This window comes from Zootermopsis nevadensis, unplaced genomic scaffold, assembly GCF_977971745.1.
Source record: "Zootermopsis nevadensis isolate Lab colony 2312 unplaced genomic scaffold, Znev_1.0 Znev_ptg000017l, whole genome shotgun sequence".
Lineage (NCBI taxonomy): Eukaryota > Metazoa > Arthropoda > Insecta > Blattodea > Termopsidae > Zootermopsis > Zootermopsis nevadensis.
Window position 1 is genome coordinate 8,090,972 of NW_028259149.1, and position 16,235 is coordinate 8,107,206.

General features: G+C 37.2%; 1 protein-coding gene across 6 annotated transcripts in view; it reads left to right on the forward strand.

Moving 5' to 3' along the window:
- The window catches only part of LOC110834051 (GTP-binding protein Di-Ras1), a 138,323-nt gene that overhangs the window by 44,332 nt on the left and 77,756 nt on the right, over positions 1-16,235 (forward strand). For 5 of the 6 annotated variants that reach the window (XM_022072829.2, XM_087350341.1, XM_022072828.2 and 2 more), the window contains one exon: positions 7,900-7,927. The exons of the other annotated variant lie outside the window; for it this stretch is intronic. The gene's annotated coding sequence lies outside the window, so the exon portion shown is untranslated. The remainder of the gene's footprint in view (positions 1-7,899; positions 7,928-16,235) is intronic. 6 annotated transcript variants of the gene reach the window in all.

Sequence of the window (16,235 nt, forward strand, 5' to 3'; positions counted from 1 at the left end):
AATAAAGAATATTTATTTCTGCTAGTCATCCGTTGTCTTCCTTCATTACTTTTGTTCTTGGGTGTTTATAACTTTGCCGTTTTCAATACGAAACGTCGCTCTTGAGTGTTAAGAACTCCTCCTCATTTTGCTGTCTCAGTTGTCGGCCTCCTCGACTCACGTTTATCGTTGCTGGCACAGTGTTTCCAGTAAAACGCTGGGACGTTACTTTGAAATAGACCACTGCAATTTCATTTGATGTCCTTCACATTATTTAGTGATCTTCCTATGTGAGGGTGTCAAAAAATCTTTAACCCTATAAAACTCATTGGTAACTATAGGTCTTTGTACCAGCTTATTTTACAATAAGTAGATGTGTGCTTCGTATTCATGGTTTTTATGATTCTTAGTACAAGCAACCATTATTTCCCTGATCTTCATTAAAACACTTGACTTTGAAAAAGTAGTTTTGCAGTGTGGAATAGATTCTTAAATATTATATAGATGAACTTCGGTTTCAAAGGGTTAAATAATGTAAGAAAATAAAAATTTTATATTGCTTTTTGCTTAGGTCTTCTTTGAATCTCAGATCTCTTGTTCATTTTGTCTCTATGAAGCATTTCATTTCATTATAGTGGAGTTTCATATCATATCCTTCCGTTATTAAAAACCTTGACGTTCAAAGACAACGTGTGTACGTGGTTTGCCAAGGAGAATGCTTTATAAAATGCTATGGTTAAGCAGCTGTGTGAACTTTCATTTTATTCTGTTTTGTCTATTCTTTTTCGCCCTCCTTTTCTGTTTTGTCTACTTGCGAGTTGTGACAACGCTGTTTTTATGACAGAAGTTATGAATTGTCGATAACCGATGATGATTTTAGAATATCAAATAGGCAGAGAACGGTCTGGTTGTATTTTTTATTGGTTACCTTTGACATTAAAGTTTTGTTATTAGTACAGTCGTGTAATTGATCTGATACGAGCATGAAGATAAGGCTATCGCATGTTGTAGAAAGTTATTCCAACACATTGTTTCAGATTAAATCTCGGAAAGGTAATCAGAGTAGGAGATCTCGTGAAATATGTTTGGAAGTGGAAAATGGAGAACTGAATGAAAGCAGGGGTGGAAATGAGGAGTTCGAAAATTGATAATAACGTGAAGTGGGAGGTAGAAAAAATTGGTTAGACTCCTACACATGGTTTTTTTAAAATTATTTGTTATTTTTCTTATCTACAAAGATCTGAAGTGGTGATAAAAATACCTTATTACTGCAGATACAAATCTTTTCTTCTTTTCACTGAAATTGAATCTTGGGAAGTCAACAGAATTAGGTAGGGAGAAGTGTAATTAAAAACCTCGGAAGACTGTAAATGAAGGGATGGAAATCAATTCAAATTTTACAAATCACCAACATATATATTTTTGTAAAACTATTCATAGTACATACCAGTCAGAAATTGCTTTATTCTTTGTTTGTGATTACGTGTCACATGCATTTACTGCAAGCGTAAATATCTTATTTTACGTACGCTTAGATTTTCCATGCAGACAGAAACCTCTGATGATGAACAGGATTTTAATTGGTTTACCTAGTGGGTAATGTGTTTAAAACCAAGAGAGGTCATGAATGGAATTAGCTATTGGTTTCATTCAGGTTTTAACAGTCATCAACATTGCTGGCAAATTATTCACACTGCACAGATTACCAGGTTAATATTTTTTCATTCACCGTACCTAACAAGCTAGGAAGTGTACGTTAGGCGTTCCCATTCTGACGCTGTTGTCAAAATGGTACCTTTGACTTTTGTGAGCAGCCGAGGAATTTCCCGGAAGTGGATTCTCCACTCACACACTTACAAACGCATAAACGTGTATTCGTCGCGTGTATTATGCCCGTTATTGCTGTCCAGTCTTAACCAAAATTTGGAATGTAGTGACAGATTTTAGTAAAACTACCCGCAATAGGATCTTGTGTAAAATATGTTCAGCAGTTTTCGAGTTGAAGTGAAGAGACAGATTGACATGGTAAAGCTAATAGTCTATTTTTCATATCAAATTCAACATGCTGTGACTAGATCTATGTTATATATTGTACAGATGTTTTTTACGATCTGTTTCTGAGAGGATTTATAAATTCATATGCGTCATATGTTGTAGAGGTTATGTTCAACTGATTCAGTTTCCCCAAAACTGTTTTATTGCAGACTGAAACGACAAATTTAATGGAAATCTGTTAATAAAGAACTATGCATTTTAACAGTGCTAGCTCCGCGACATATATAATTAGTGTATCTGACGTTTTATTTATAATGTGTAAAATACATACCTAATTTACGTTTACTTATTCTTGATTAGAGATTAAAATACACAGAACTATAATCTTATCTGTTAATTTGTGTGGGTGTGAAACTTGGTATTTTGTCATAACGGAAAAAACATAAATTTTAGATTTTGAGATCATGGACCCAAGACAATCCTTGGGCGAAAGATGCAGGAAGTACAAGGAGCCAAAATATATTTGCATAATGAGGAACTTTATGGGGTGTTATATTCACCAAATATTAGACTTTTGTTTGAATAAAGGAGGACCAGACAGACAGAGAGACACAAAATGTACAGAGAATTTTAGCACGAAACCTAAAAGGAAAATACCACTTGGGAGATCCAGGTATAGATGGGAGGATAATATTATAATGGATGTCAATGGAATTCTGTATGAATACGTGGACTGGATTCATCTGGCTCAGGTTCTATTGGCAAGATGTTATGAACACGGTAATGGAACGTCGAATTTTATAAACCTCAGGACATTTATTAACTAGCTGAGTGAGTAATAGGTTTTTAAGCTGGATTCTGCTCCGTGAAGTTGTTCTTGAATATCTTTCACGTCGATATTAGATAAGAAGTCTATTAACTGATGATCTACATTAAAAGTTGTGTTTAAATATAATTGAAATCCACAAATATTTTTAAATACAGACTAGGTCTCTGCCTGGAGCTGTGTCGAACGGAATGTAAAATGGACCGCTTGATTATTGTCCGTTTACTGGACGTTCAACTGTAAAACGATCATAAAACTTACGTAGGTATGATACTATATGAGCTGCTAGTGTGTTTTTCTCTCTGGGTTTGGAAAAATACCCAAAACATTGCGACCACAAAATAACAACCTTCACGAGTCAGTTGGGATACAACTAAAAAGAATATTTAAATGATTTCCTCTTGGCACACGAAGAGTTAACACAATAGAAATTTGACCCAACATCCGTGGTGCTTATGCCCTTTAACCATAAAGCCATTAATGTGAATGTTGTTTATTTTTCGACGATTCCGTTTATTTTTCTGTTGTTATAAATTTATTTTGCATTTAGTTTTTACCTACCCTCAGGCAGTAACTGTTACAAAGTTCTAAAATTCAATAGGCGTCATTTCACCGTAGTCCTCGGGGTAGAACGGAAAAATGAACTACAAAGAGACACAGGATAACAACGAAAATGAATGGGTGACACAAAAGAAGTTCCAGTATGACGGAAGTTCCTTATAACGAAGATTCTGATATCATTTTTGTGGCGTGCGTTTACGTCCTCGCTGACTCTACTTAAAATAACGCAAAACAGCGTCACAGATCATTACTCTAGTGTCTGGTGTGATGTTTAGTTAAATAAACATAACATTTTCACTTGTACTGATATCCGAACAAGACAATCGTGACAAGGCTTATTTCGTAACTGTCCTTCTTGAGAAGCTGATAGTCGTCCAGATGGTCAAGGCATTCCACGGGTTTTTACAGAATTCGAATGTACATTACGGTGTTCACAGGAGGAACCCTCTACCCCAATGGACCTATCTTGAGATGTATTAGCCCAGTTTGCACGTTCATACATGTTTCTCAACATCCACAGAGGATTCTGTTCCTTAGCCATAAACAGATATCATCGCTCTCTCACAGAGAATCTCTAGCCTTTGTCGGAATATACGTAGGGAAGTTTCGATAATTTTGATGGAAGAGTTTTGAAATCTTTAACTGAATTTTGTTTAGGTATTTTGCTGGATAAAATCAGTCAATTCGTATGTTATTCAAGTACCATAATTGTCGTTCAATAAATATGCGAAGAATAAGGAAAATGCGTTTTAAAATATGGTTTATGTAACGAGAAGCTCAATTTCTTACAGCCACTTGCATCAATGTGTCGCTGTGGAGTTGATAAATAGTTCTCATAGATGGCTGATGATTATAGCTGAAGACGTTTGACTTTCCACTTGCTTAACAAATAGTTATTATATATTCCTAAGCTGTTTACAGAAATTTTAGGTCTACATATGAGAACACTATCCTAAATTATGCCATTGAGTTTACCTCTTAAAATAGATAAATCTGAGAAAAAGTGTTTTTAACAGAGTATATTGCCTGTTATTTACATCGGCGCAATATAGAGGCGTGACTCACGAGAGGGAGTTGTAAAGAATGTTTAGATGTCAGCGCACACATCGAAAATATGTCGTAGGGCGTTATCTGTAGAATAAATTTAGCTGAATTGTATTTGCTGTTGGCTATGAGTGGGAAAATCAAAGTCGCAAAAGATGATCATCTTGTTGGATGTATTTCTTATGTTTGTACATCCAGGTTTGTTATTTCAAGGTATATTCTGCAGATAATGGTAGAAAGTGAACAAAAACAGTTTAATGTAAGAAGGGAGTGTAACTTCATGAGTCTGTAGTTTAAGTCACTTTCCTCTTTCCGATTTGATATATTTTGAAACATTGTGACTGGTCTTTTGAGTTGTAATGCCATGCGGACTTGTAGGTATTTTCCAAAGTTTTCGAGGAATAGACTGCCTCAATCTATAAGATAGCCTTTATACGAGTACGTCTGAATAAGATTTGTAGTGATGGATCTCGTGTTGTTAGCTTGAATATCCAATAGGTTATTCTCGCTTAAACATGTCCGTCATTATCGAACTAAAGCATTATTGTGACTATACACAAATATGCCTACCGTACGTTTCTTGTGCTGTTAAGGAATTAAGCTAACAACATTGTTATCGCACTGTGGTGACCGGTTTTGGAATTTATTGAGAGAATAATACCTGATAAGACTTGCGTCGTATAAACACAGTCCTCGTTTTCACATACATATTTGAGTATTTGCTTCGGTGTTTGGTTACTGGATAATTAACGAAATTAATCACCACCACTGTAGAGCACACATTTTGACGCATATGAACTTTAATGCAAGAGACCGCGTAACAATCACAAGTATGTACTGGAGGATGGTAATAAAAAGGTCTTTGTGTAACGTTTTACAATGTATCTCGAACTGATTCTTATACTAAATCGTAATTCTTACATCGCTGATTTTGAATAAATTTATAAATACAGTCATCTCTGCAATTACGTATGTTTCGTTGACGCGAATTTGCTCCAATGAGATCGATGAATCAGTAAAACCTGTTTGTGAAATGCATACTTTTACACATGCGAGTTTGCTTTTATGCAATTTCATTCCTGGCGCTTTAAACTTTCAAAGGACTAATTTAATCTCTGCGGAGGTACCGGGGTTATTCTTACTACGCGATTTTCTATAGGTCGGCGTCTTACATGAATGCAACTATCGCATAACAGCAGAGATGACTGTACACATCAGTCACATGAAAGAATCGCAGTCAATCGCGGGGACCAACGAATTGCCGATTGTAAGTGTATAAAATATATTTTTTAAATTCCCTTTATTTTATTTACGTTATTTCAGAGCTTTAAATGTAATGCCATTATATTACTCGTCAATGTTTGGGTGCTGGGAACCATTGATTCACATTATAAAAGAGTTTCAATTTACACCGATTCAGTTTATGCCGGTTCGTCCAGGAACGCATCCCCGGCGTAAATCGAGGGCTACCTGTATTTGTAACGGTCAGCGAAGCTCGGAGATATCTTGCGTCAAGCATTCTGCGGAATGTTACGGTTTAATTAGGTGGTAGTTTATTTTTGAGCTCTACTTTTCACCCATTTCTCTCGCCTTATTCTCTTCAGTACCCGCTTTTAAGGCGACCTATGCCGCTTGCTTAGCTGGACAGTGTAATGTCGACTCCCGGTGAGATTTATTCTCCGGCTGGGTGGGTAAGTCCTTAAGCAGAGATTCTCTGGGGTCGTATTACGGGTTTATATGGGAGTCGGAATATACGGATCGTGGTAGTTGAAGGACATAGGTCACAGTCGATGACACACTTCTGGTCGAAGGATGTGCTGGAAGACTGCGTTTGTAGCGGGGTGTCAACCTCGCTGGAGCCCACCCGCAGAGATAATACGCAATATATACACTGATAAACACTGTATTAACTGTATGATCTCGTTATACAACCCAGGTATTCTCCATACCATCATAATTATACACTAGTTTGTGCCTTTAACCTTCATATTAGACCACATGTAACACTTATTTTACTATTAATAACTGGATAATATGATCTTGGGTACAAAGCTCAAAACATTCCCGTCGAGCACTGCGTACGCCGTAAGACGGTGAACATGACTACTGTATGATATTTCAGGTTCTCATGGCAACGAAAATAAAACTGTGGCGTGTAGTCTTGTGGCAATTTATAGACGTTTAAATAAGCACGCCTGAAACGTTGGTCTATTTCTATGAGACTACATGACGCAACATCTCAGCAGGCAGTTACATTCTATGAAACTGTTCATAGTCTAATGAATAACCCAACTTCGTGACGCGTGGTGAGAAAAATTGAGTGAGAAGATGACAGATTTCTGGGATACTGTGCCGTGTATCCTTGTAGTTGACCGAAGTTTCAGAGCGACTCGTTTTCTGATTGTGGACGCAGTAATCACCTATAAAACGTGGCTGGTGCGTTTCCCTGGGTAATTATAATTTTGGGGACATTAGCATTTTTCAACTAAACGAATACGTTTTTTTTTCCTCTGTACCAGTGTTACATTACCAGAGGTATATTAGCATTTTTAAAACAGCGAAGCTTCCAATGCAAGCTTAGTGCTGTATGTAAGTAATCCTTACTTCTGGCCGTCGCGCGGTCTCTGGGGGTTACATGACAGTTTACCTGCAGCCATTTTACCTACGTCCCGTTTCACCCACACCAACTTCATCTGCGTCAACTTGCCTTCTGTAGTTTCACGTACGAGACATTTCTCCTGTTTCGTTTTGCTTATTACATATTAATCTAGTTCAGTTCACATGTGTATTGGTTTTCACCAGCCCGATGGAAAATACTGGCAAGGATATAATGTCAACGATGAGACAGATTCTTTTCCTGGTAGTTCAGTAGAAACTGACTTCATATGGATGTCAGAAATATTTATAGTTCCTTAATGTATTGTGGATTACAAACATAATAGTATGAAATAACACTGCTGTACCATAATAAAATCTTAACCAAATTATTAAGTTAGTAAAAATTAAATGAATCAAATATGATTTTGTGTCTTTATTTTCTTTAATCCTTCAAATTTTGTGCAAAAAATACGAACTATTGCTATCGAAGTAAATAGCTTATATACGTATATAGACGTACTTCATATATGGAAACTTTTGAGCATGGAGTGCAAGGATTCAAGTTTTTCTCGATATGTACTGACAGATAAAATGCAACCATTCAATTTTAACCTGTATAAAATAAAAGTAACATAGTTTCACTCGATGTAATGTAAGTTCTATAAAACAAATAAAAAATTCCGGATATAAAATGCAAGGATTCTGCTTTGTTCGATGGAATATAGGTGAAATAGCTTGTAGATGAAATGAATGTAGTAGTTTTGGAGTAAATTAAATTGCGATAACGTGGTATAAATCTTATTGTACGATTGCAGTGGCTATAAAACATTGTAGGATGCACTTTCATCATGCTAGTTACAGAACCCGAATTACAAATTGCTTTTTGTTTCTTTCAGAAACAGATTTGCGGCTAATGCGCTGTGGGTAAGTCAATATTACATTTTATTCGTAAAAACATTGCAAACAGCATTTTAATTGTATCTGATGGTTATATATATATATACACAGTAGATTACGATTAATTGGGCCATCGGTTAATAGGGGCAGCCATTTATTTGGGACAAGTCTTAAAGAACAAACCTTTTTAACTCTTTACGTGGAACTTCGCATAATTGGATCAGCGCTTAATTGGGCCAAAGTGCTCTAGTCCCGATGTGTCCCAATTAACCGGAATCCACTGTACTATATATATTTGTCTCACGAAGAGGAATTCTGGGACTATTTCCTTTCCTTTCCTTTCTGTGTCATGCAATAGAACACATTAAATAATTCAGTAAACTCGATATTTAAATGTCTTTCTCTTAACCCGGTGTACAGTCTTCCTTCGACTTTCGACACATATTTATGTAATTACTTGTTGTTACACGGACGTATATAGTGAATCTTAATACGAAGTACTATTATTACAATTACAATTCACGTGCTTATTTAAAATTAATACCATATCTGGATGCTATTGCACAAAAGCTCGAGATGTGGCAGCGTTGTTAAATAAACTATAAATAAACCAAATTATTACCTGTTCAGATTTTATACATTTACATGATTACATATTCTTGTATATAGCTAATCTAATGTTATATTTTCCTTTGTCTGTCATTCGTACATTCGCTTAATTTTAAAATAAAAGATCTGTAATATTAATTTTTAATATGGATGCTTGAAATCCCAAAATTTCGGAACATTTCCAGTCCATGTGAAACTAACTCAGTGAATGTAAGTTTTACGATAGAAGTAGACGGGTTGATCTCGAGACCTTCCCTGTACGAAACCTCTCTCTGATGGCTCCAGACATAGCTCGTTGTCCCTATAACCGCTTTATTTATTTCTGGAGTACTGTCGATTCGTTTTCTGCATTGGCCTGCGTTTTATTTAAAGTTTAACTTTAAGGCGCGCCAGTTGAGCGCTAGTTTGATTATTTGGTAAAAACTTGATATAAATACTGTTGCCTTTCCTAAAATCTAGACGCTGGGTACGATCACAATTTTATCTGAAGAACTTGGTTTGTCAGAACCCCATATTCGTACCTTCTGTTTCTTGGAAAGTTTTTGAACGTTCGTTCATGTCCGAAGATTTTCGGAATTACTCACTCTGAGCTTCTTAAGTCTTCTAACGTATGCTCCTTGAAGGAAAATATATTTATGTAGTGACCGACCTAAAGTTTATACACTTTTCGGTAAATTGGTCATGATGACCGTCTCTTCAGCTAGAATATTCTTACGTCTGGAAACATCTTCGTGAGATTTTAATTTCCCACGTAGGTGGCTTGAAGACGGCTTTCTTCTGGGTTATTGCGCCGTGTAGTCTGGGAGGCAATTCATTAATCAGCTAGTTCGGCCCTTAAGTTTTACAGCTTTGTCATTAACCTAATCCTCTGCTATAACCAGATCTCTTAGTATTCTGTGATTGAAGCTACAGAGGTTATTAAATCACCAGATGTAGTCATGACAGGCGATAAAATATCATAATGAGCGAATATAACAACAGTGGGGTCCGCAGTGGCCGCGCGGTCTGGGACCGTGAGTTCGAATCCCACTCAAGCCATGGATGTTTGTCCGTGTCTCTCTGTGTTGTACTGTCCTGTATACAGGTAGAGACCTTGCGACGGGCTGATCCCTCGTCCAAGGAGTCCTACCGAATGTCTATAGATCAAGCCAACGAAAAGTTGGGACTCGCAGTGCTCAGGCACTTGAAGAACGGGTCGTCCAAGTATCCATTATAACAACAGTCTTATGTATATATACGACGTTTAAGGTATGATGAGTCCCTCTTTAACATATGTGACGTATTGAGGCTGTTGATGAAGAACACAACCAACAGACACTAAGGGTTGTTCCGAATACGTTGTTAAACAAAATCCCGGATAGACGGCAACGTGTTGTCGTCCACCTTGGATATTGGTATTGATTATTGGCTGTTGTGAGCACGGTGATGAGCTTCCTGTTTAAAAGAGCGAGGAGTTTCCTGACCAAATAAGCGGAAGTTATGCTGAATTGTCCTTTTGGTTCTTAGCCATCGTATCAGTATAAAACTGTAATGCTTCTCAATATGGATTTCACTTCCGTTATAAGGTGAAAAGGAAGGGCAGAAAGCCCATCTTCTGAGCTTCTCGCCCCCCCCCCTCCAACTTAAGAAAAGCAATTTTATAATTTAGACGATGGCCAGTACAAATAACATTTTAACACAATGTAACGAACCATTGTCAGAAACCTTCAGGTTTTCACCAAACGACAGTTAACTTCTTAAGATGACGTCTTCCCAGTGGAGTTACTTAGTTAAGGCAAAAACATTAAATGTGTTTTATATCTGGAAGTAACCATTTAACAACCAAACGTCGAGCAGGTCTTGCGTAAAATCTCGAACCGGGGGGATGGATGTCGTAACAAGTTGGTGGCTATTCTTTCCAGCCAGTTCAGAAATTTGTGGGATATTAATATAAAATAGGCCTCTACCACTTCCTTTGCCTGTCATCATTCTTTCTTTATAACTTATACAATTTAAAAAGCGTAATTAAATAACAAAAATCAATCAATATTATGACTTCTTTTGTTGCTTTTTCGTGTTTTAAGTTCTGAAAAAATATGTCGGTATGTCATTTTTACTACCACTTAATTAACACTCTGTTGAAACATGTTGCATACAATGTAAACACCTGTGTTTCATTCTACTCGTATGTTATGTAGATTCTGAAGTGCTTAATAATGCTAATGGATGTTCACATTATATTCCGTGCTTTATTACTCTATTGTTAATACGACTTGGTAGCTTTTACGCAATTTTAAAATAATTGAACGAAATAGCAGAATAAGCCAATTATATGCAAGAACAAATTATATTACATCGTATAACCTTGTATGTTCCACAAGAAAGAATGTTTGCTAAGTTTGAAGCAACATGCACCAGAGCGCTGAAACTCAAATTTAAACGAAAATGTTTTATCGTAACCGTCACCAATTTGCGTGCTTCAAGGCCACCGAAGGAACTCAACTCCCCTTTACCTCGCCGCTCCACGTCACAAGGACAGCGTTGCTAGCTCTGCTACGCTTCGAGTTCTGAGCTGTCTTCAAACACCTGGGTTTCGCTTTTCGTGTTTCAACGTTGTGCGGGTTTTTCTGTGACTTTTTGAAGCAAGGAATTTGATGACGGAAACCACAGTGGTTAAGTAGTCTAATATAATGCGTTTCAGAGGTTAAATTCACAAAACATTAATTTTATCAAACACCCGTTAACACAAATTCGCACTGCACTTCCTATTAGAATTTGAAAATAAATTTCACATACTGTGAATGGTTTTCCCTCTTGAAATATTGACTGACCTGAGTAGCTTACACAGCGACGTCTAGACTACTGAAGTGGTTTGTTAATATCATACTTCTTGTTTATTTGTTTGTGACTCTGTTATGAGTAATGTAGAGTTCGCAGGAGACAGTCAAGTAGTCTGAAGAGAGGGCCGCACATAGCGGCTGTTTGCACAACCCTCGATTGCGTCTTGTTTGTACACAGATCGGTTTTGCTAATAATCTGGTTGCCACGCTGTGTGCAATGCTCCAGCCGTCCGTCCTGGGTGGACACCGTGTCGAAGCCAGTACACACGATTCACATGAACAGTCTCCCATAACATCTGTTTCTTCCTCAGGCAACCGCAAATCAGTGGTTCTCTTTATGTATATAATCCTTGCTATAAGTAAAGCGAATTTTAATTCTCTAAGGCTGTTTTACGTTCAGTGATCTGATAGCTAATCTTCAAATCGTACTGCATTTCAGTTCGTCTTCACATTCTCAATTTTTCGCTGGCATTTCCTCTTACTAACACTATTTCCATCATTCTGCTAATATTTGCACTTGATTGACTGTCATTAAATAAAAAAATGTCGGCTATGTATAATATATAATTAAAATTATTACATGATTGATAATGAGGGGGGCAGGACATGTAACTCGCATTGGAGCAATTATAAATGCTTACAAAAGTTTAATCGGAAGACAGGAATGTAAAAAATAATGACTGTCTTCTGGGTTGTTTCGCCGTGTAGTCTGTTGTAAGTTAGGTGATATTAGTAACGAAATGAGTCGCTTACCGTCTAACATCTTGTCCTTTCCACACGTTTTGTATTACATCATAAATCATCGTCGTTTCTGTTGCATTTTTTTCAGACTCGAACCTAGCATTTGCATCTCATTTGTAGAACAAATGTACTTACAATTCGTTCACTCCTGACACGTAGGTTGGACACACAACTTTAGTTAATGGGTGTCTTTATTTGTATGAGACACCCATAAAATCCCCACGAAACGCTGCAATGAAGCGTACAAAAGTTGTTATAGCAAAAGGACTGTTCTGAGACTATGTTTACTTTGTGATAAATAAATTCGAAATAGACAAACAGTACAAATTGTTTAATGTTTAAATAATAGTGTAAGAAAATTCTGCTGCCCCGTTTTAGTGACTTTTCTATTTTGAAACATATTAATTCATAACCATTCCATCAAACAGATTCAGACAATGATACTACTGACATTAAATTTATACTCTAATATGTTGATGAGCCGGGATAGCTCAGTCAGTATAGTGACTAGCTACGGGCTGGACGACCGGGGTTCGATCCCCGACGGGGGCAGAGGATTTTTCCTCTAGCTTCTGCGTCCAGACCGGCTCTAGGGCCCACCCAGCCTCCTCTACAATGGGTACCGGGGTCCTTTCCCGGGAGTAAAGCCGGCCGGGACGTGATGCTGACCACTCACCCCCATCTAGTGCCGAGGTCAAGGAAGAGAGGAGCTATACCTCCACTCACCCCAAACGCCTACATGGCGTATTGTGGGACAAACTTACTCTAATATGTTGAGGGGTTTTTCATGTTTATATAGTACCATTCTGCTGCATTTTAAAGACTCTTTTTATTGGAAAGGGCAGAGTACCAGCCACTGCGTTTTTATGACGCTGCTTTACTTTTTCTAGAGCACAACGAGTTAACTGTTGAACCTTATTTAGATTTGTATTCTGCTTCTAGAAATTTCAGTTAGTTAACTGGCCACCTTCTTATGTGAGATACTTATATATTGCGAGTTTTATATTACGTCATTCGAGACGCGTCTCAGCGTGCTGTAGTTGTTAATTCTGCACGAAGGAATTGGAATTGTTGTCACGTACACGCCATTTGAAGATTTCTCCTGTGTGGTGAAATATTTCTGAACATACGAAAAAAACATTGTTCATATTCTCAGCATAATTCCGTTGTAATGATGTGCTAGTTGCTATTTTGAATGAATGCTAGAACGTATATACAGAACACTTGTATGTTTTGTATTTCTGCCCTCTTATGGCTTATTAATTAAAATTATCTGCGATGTCTGTCTATACAGAACAGTCATTGAGCACAGAAGCGTATTATAAATCCCCTTCTGTGAAATAAATAACAGGGCGAACGTTGATACAGGCTTATGGGCGCAGAAAATCCATGCGTCGTACGTCATTCAATCCCTCCATTCAGCCATTGAAGAGTTTTAAGTCGTAGCCATACCTTCTTTGAACGAAGTAGGGATTCATAAAATAAATTCGTTATGTAGAGATCTTAACTATCTGCTCGCAGATACTAAATTTATGTGAAATTTGGTGTTGAGAGTTTGCACCAAAGTTAGCTCGAAAAATAAAGTTAAACATAGCAAATTACAAATTTTAATATTATCTCACGAATATAATATTTTTTGCTGTGTTTATTTTTAGGGTCGAACATTAGTAACTTCTAAAATGACAAAACGTTTAATTAGTGGACAAATCTCTTTGGAAGTATAATTTATATACGCGTATTTAATTTATGTTTCTGTGTTATACAAAGTCCAAGTCCGGCGTATTTTAAAATATTTAAAATTAGAGACCTAATTGAAGTGATTCAGAACATACTTGTGCCCGGTTATATGTACTTCAGCCATGCCTAAATTTAATTTGTAGTTAATATGAGTCCGTCAATCATCCTTTGAATATTATGGATATATCACAGCCACAGACAGTGGTGGAATATTATGTGGTGTACTGATTCAGTAGTAGTAGGGCACACACAAAACCACAATGGGATACCGTACATTCCAGGAATACCTGTTTCATAAATGAATTCGTGACCTGAAATTATGTTGTCAACAGAGTGACATGCAGTGGAATGTCTTACTGTCGACACTTAATTGGGTGATGACAGACATCCCTAATTTCGAAATATAGTATTAATGAAGGTAACATGAGCTTTACATGAAGCACAAATGTGGGGAGATGAGAAAAGCACCCACAGTTTTATTTAGGAAACCTGAAGGAAGGAAGAGATTTGATTGTCGATGGAAAATATAAAACATTCTGTAATTTTACAGAAAGCTGATTGAAATAGCAGTTACTACAATACTTGATAGTCATCTGATGATAGAAGAAGTTGTCGACTTCCGAAATGTCCCGGAAGCCCGTCTGAGATATTCCATTCTGATTTCTGAGAAAACACGCCACTTTTCCATGATTATGATCTGTTGGTTAATGCTGTTTAATGAGATAATCGCCGTCTATAGTGACAATAATACAAAACCAATAAATACTATCAGTGAACAAAATGAAAAGTTGCTAATTGTTAAAGTATGTGGTAAATATAGATACGGCTAGATTTTGTGAGGTAATGTCACTTCTTTCCACTGTGAATATATTGAACTTTTTTCTTAAAAAGAACAAAGAAACTTAGAGGGAATTAAAGATATTTCTTCCGCCATCAGAGATGTGCAACATATCAACCACGACAATAAATAAATGTACTTCAAATGATTTTCAAATATGACTACTCCTTTTACTATTAAATACTCTAAACTCTAATCCTTAAATTTTGTATAACGACTTCGATTACGAGCCTGATTCCTCGTTATTGAGTGTTTGTACATGCTTAATGCCAAGTAGGTACACTGTTTGCACATTTTGTTTTGAACTACCGGCTCCATTGTCTAACGTCCCGCCACTGAGCAAACTGAACATTTCAACACTCTAGCTGCACAATTATGTGTAAATTCCACGTAATTGGGAATGATGGCCACGTGTTCAATACCAGGAGGCTGCTCGTTACTCCATTTTGTGGTTAACGACTTAGAGATTTGGAGTGAGGATTTGTTATTGTGAACAGTGCTTCAGAATAGTTCCCGAGGTACACACTTAGCTTGAATAGGCCAGGAGAAAATGCCGTGTTCTGGTGATTATTGAACATGGCTGTGGAGAGGATCGTGCGTCCTGAAGCCCAGAAACGGGTTTCTGGGCTGACAGAAACCGGAAGAGTCATAACTCAATGCAGTATAACGATGTGTGTGTACTTGGGAGCGGAAAGGAGGCAAGTTGGAAGTGCGAAGGACAATGTGAAAGAAACAAGAATGACATGAAACACGGCGTGTTTTTTGTATAATTCACGTAACTGCGTTTAACCCTTTAAAGCCCAGTGGCAACTACAGGTGTCCAAAAAGATGTATACACAAAGCTGATTTATGTCATGATTTTGAGTATACTCCTTTTTGACACATTCTGTATACAAACAGGGACTATTTCCTATAACGACATTAACAAGATGATTTTTGTAGTGCAGTGTTGTTTTATATGCTATAGTGACTAAATTCTTAAATATTATCCAGATGATCCTCGTCTTCAGATGGTTAAAAACGTTTTACACGTGCCGAAATACACTTTTAAAATTTCTATGAAAAAAAAACATGTGAATGTTTGAAGTTCTCACGACAATGAGGATGAAGATGTTATTTTTCCATGTTGTGACACCATATAGACTCGTATGCAGATACCAACGTTTCGGAGAAATATACTGCCCTCCATCTTCAGGGCTAACTGTGGACATAATATGCTTCTCCGAAACATTGGTACCTACGAGTCTGCACGGCTTCACGACACGGAAGCACGTCAGCATGTGAAGGAAATTTGTTTGATACAGTACGGATTATTTAAGCTTCAAATTAGTGAGCTTCCTGTAACCTGAGTACTTATTTAATGAAATAAATTGCCGTATTTACTCCGAGACCTGCCAAGTGCTGGGGCCCGAGATGAAGCCCCTTTCCTAGGATCGAGCTAGGACAAGCGCACACCTTACGAGAAGGTGATACATGGAGCAATGGTGGAATCCCGATTGTGTCCTAAAACGTATGTAAGTGTTGCTTAGCTGATGTTTAAAGCAATATCAGATTACTGATCTTCTGTAATGTTGCATATTATTGTATATAT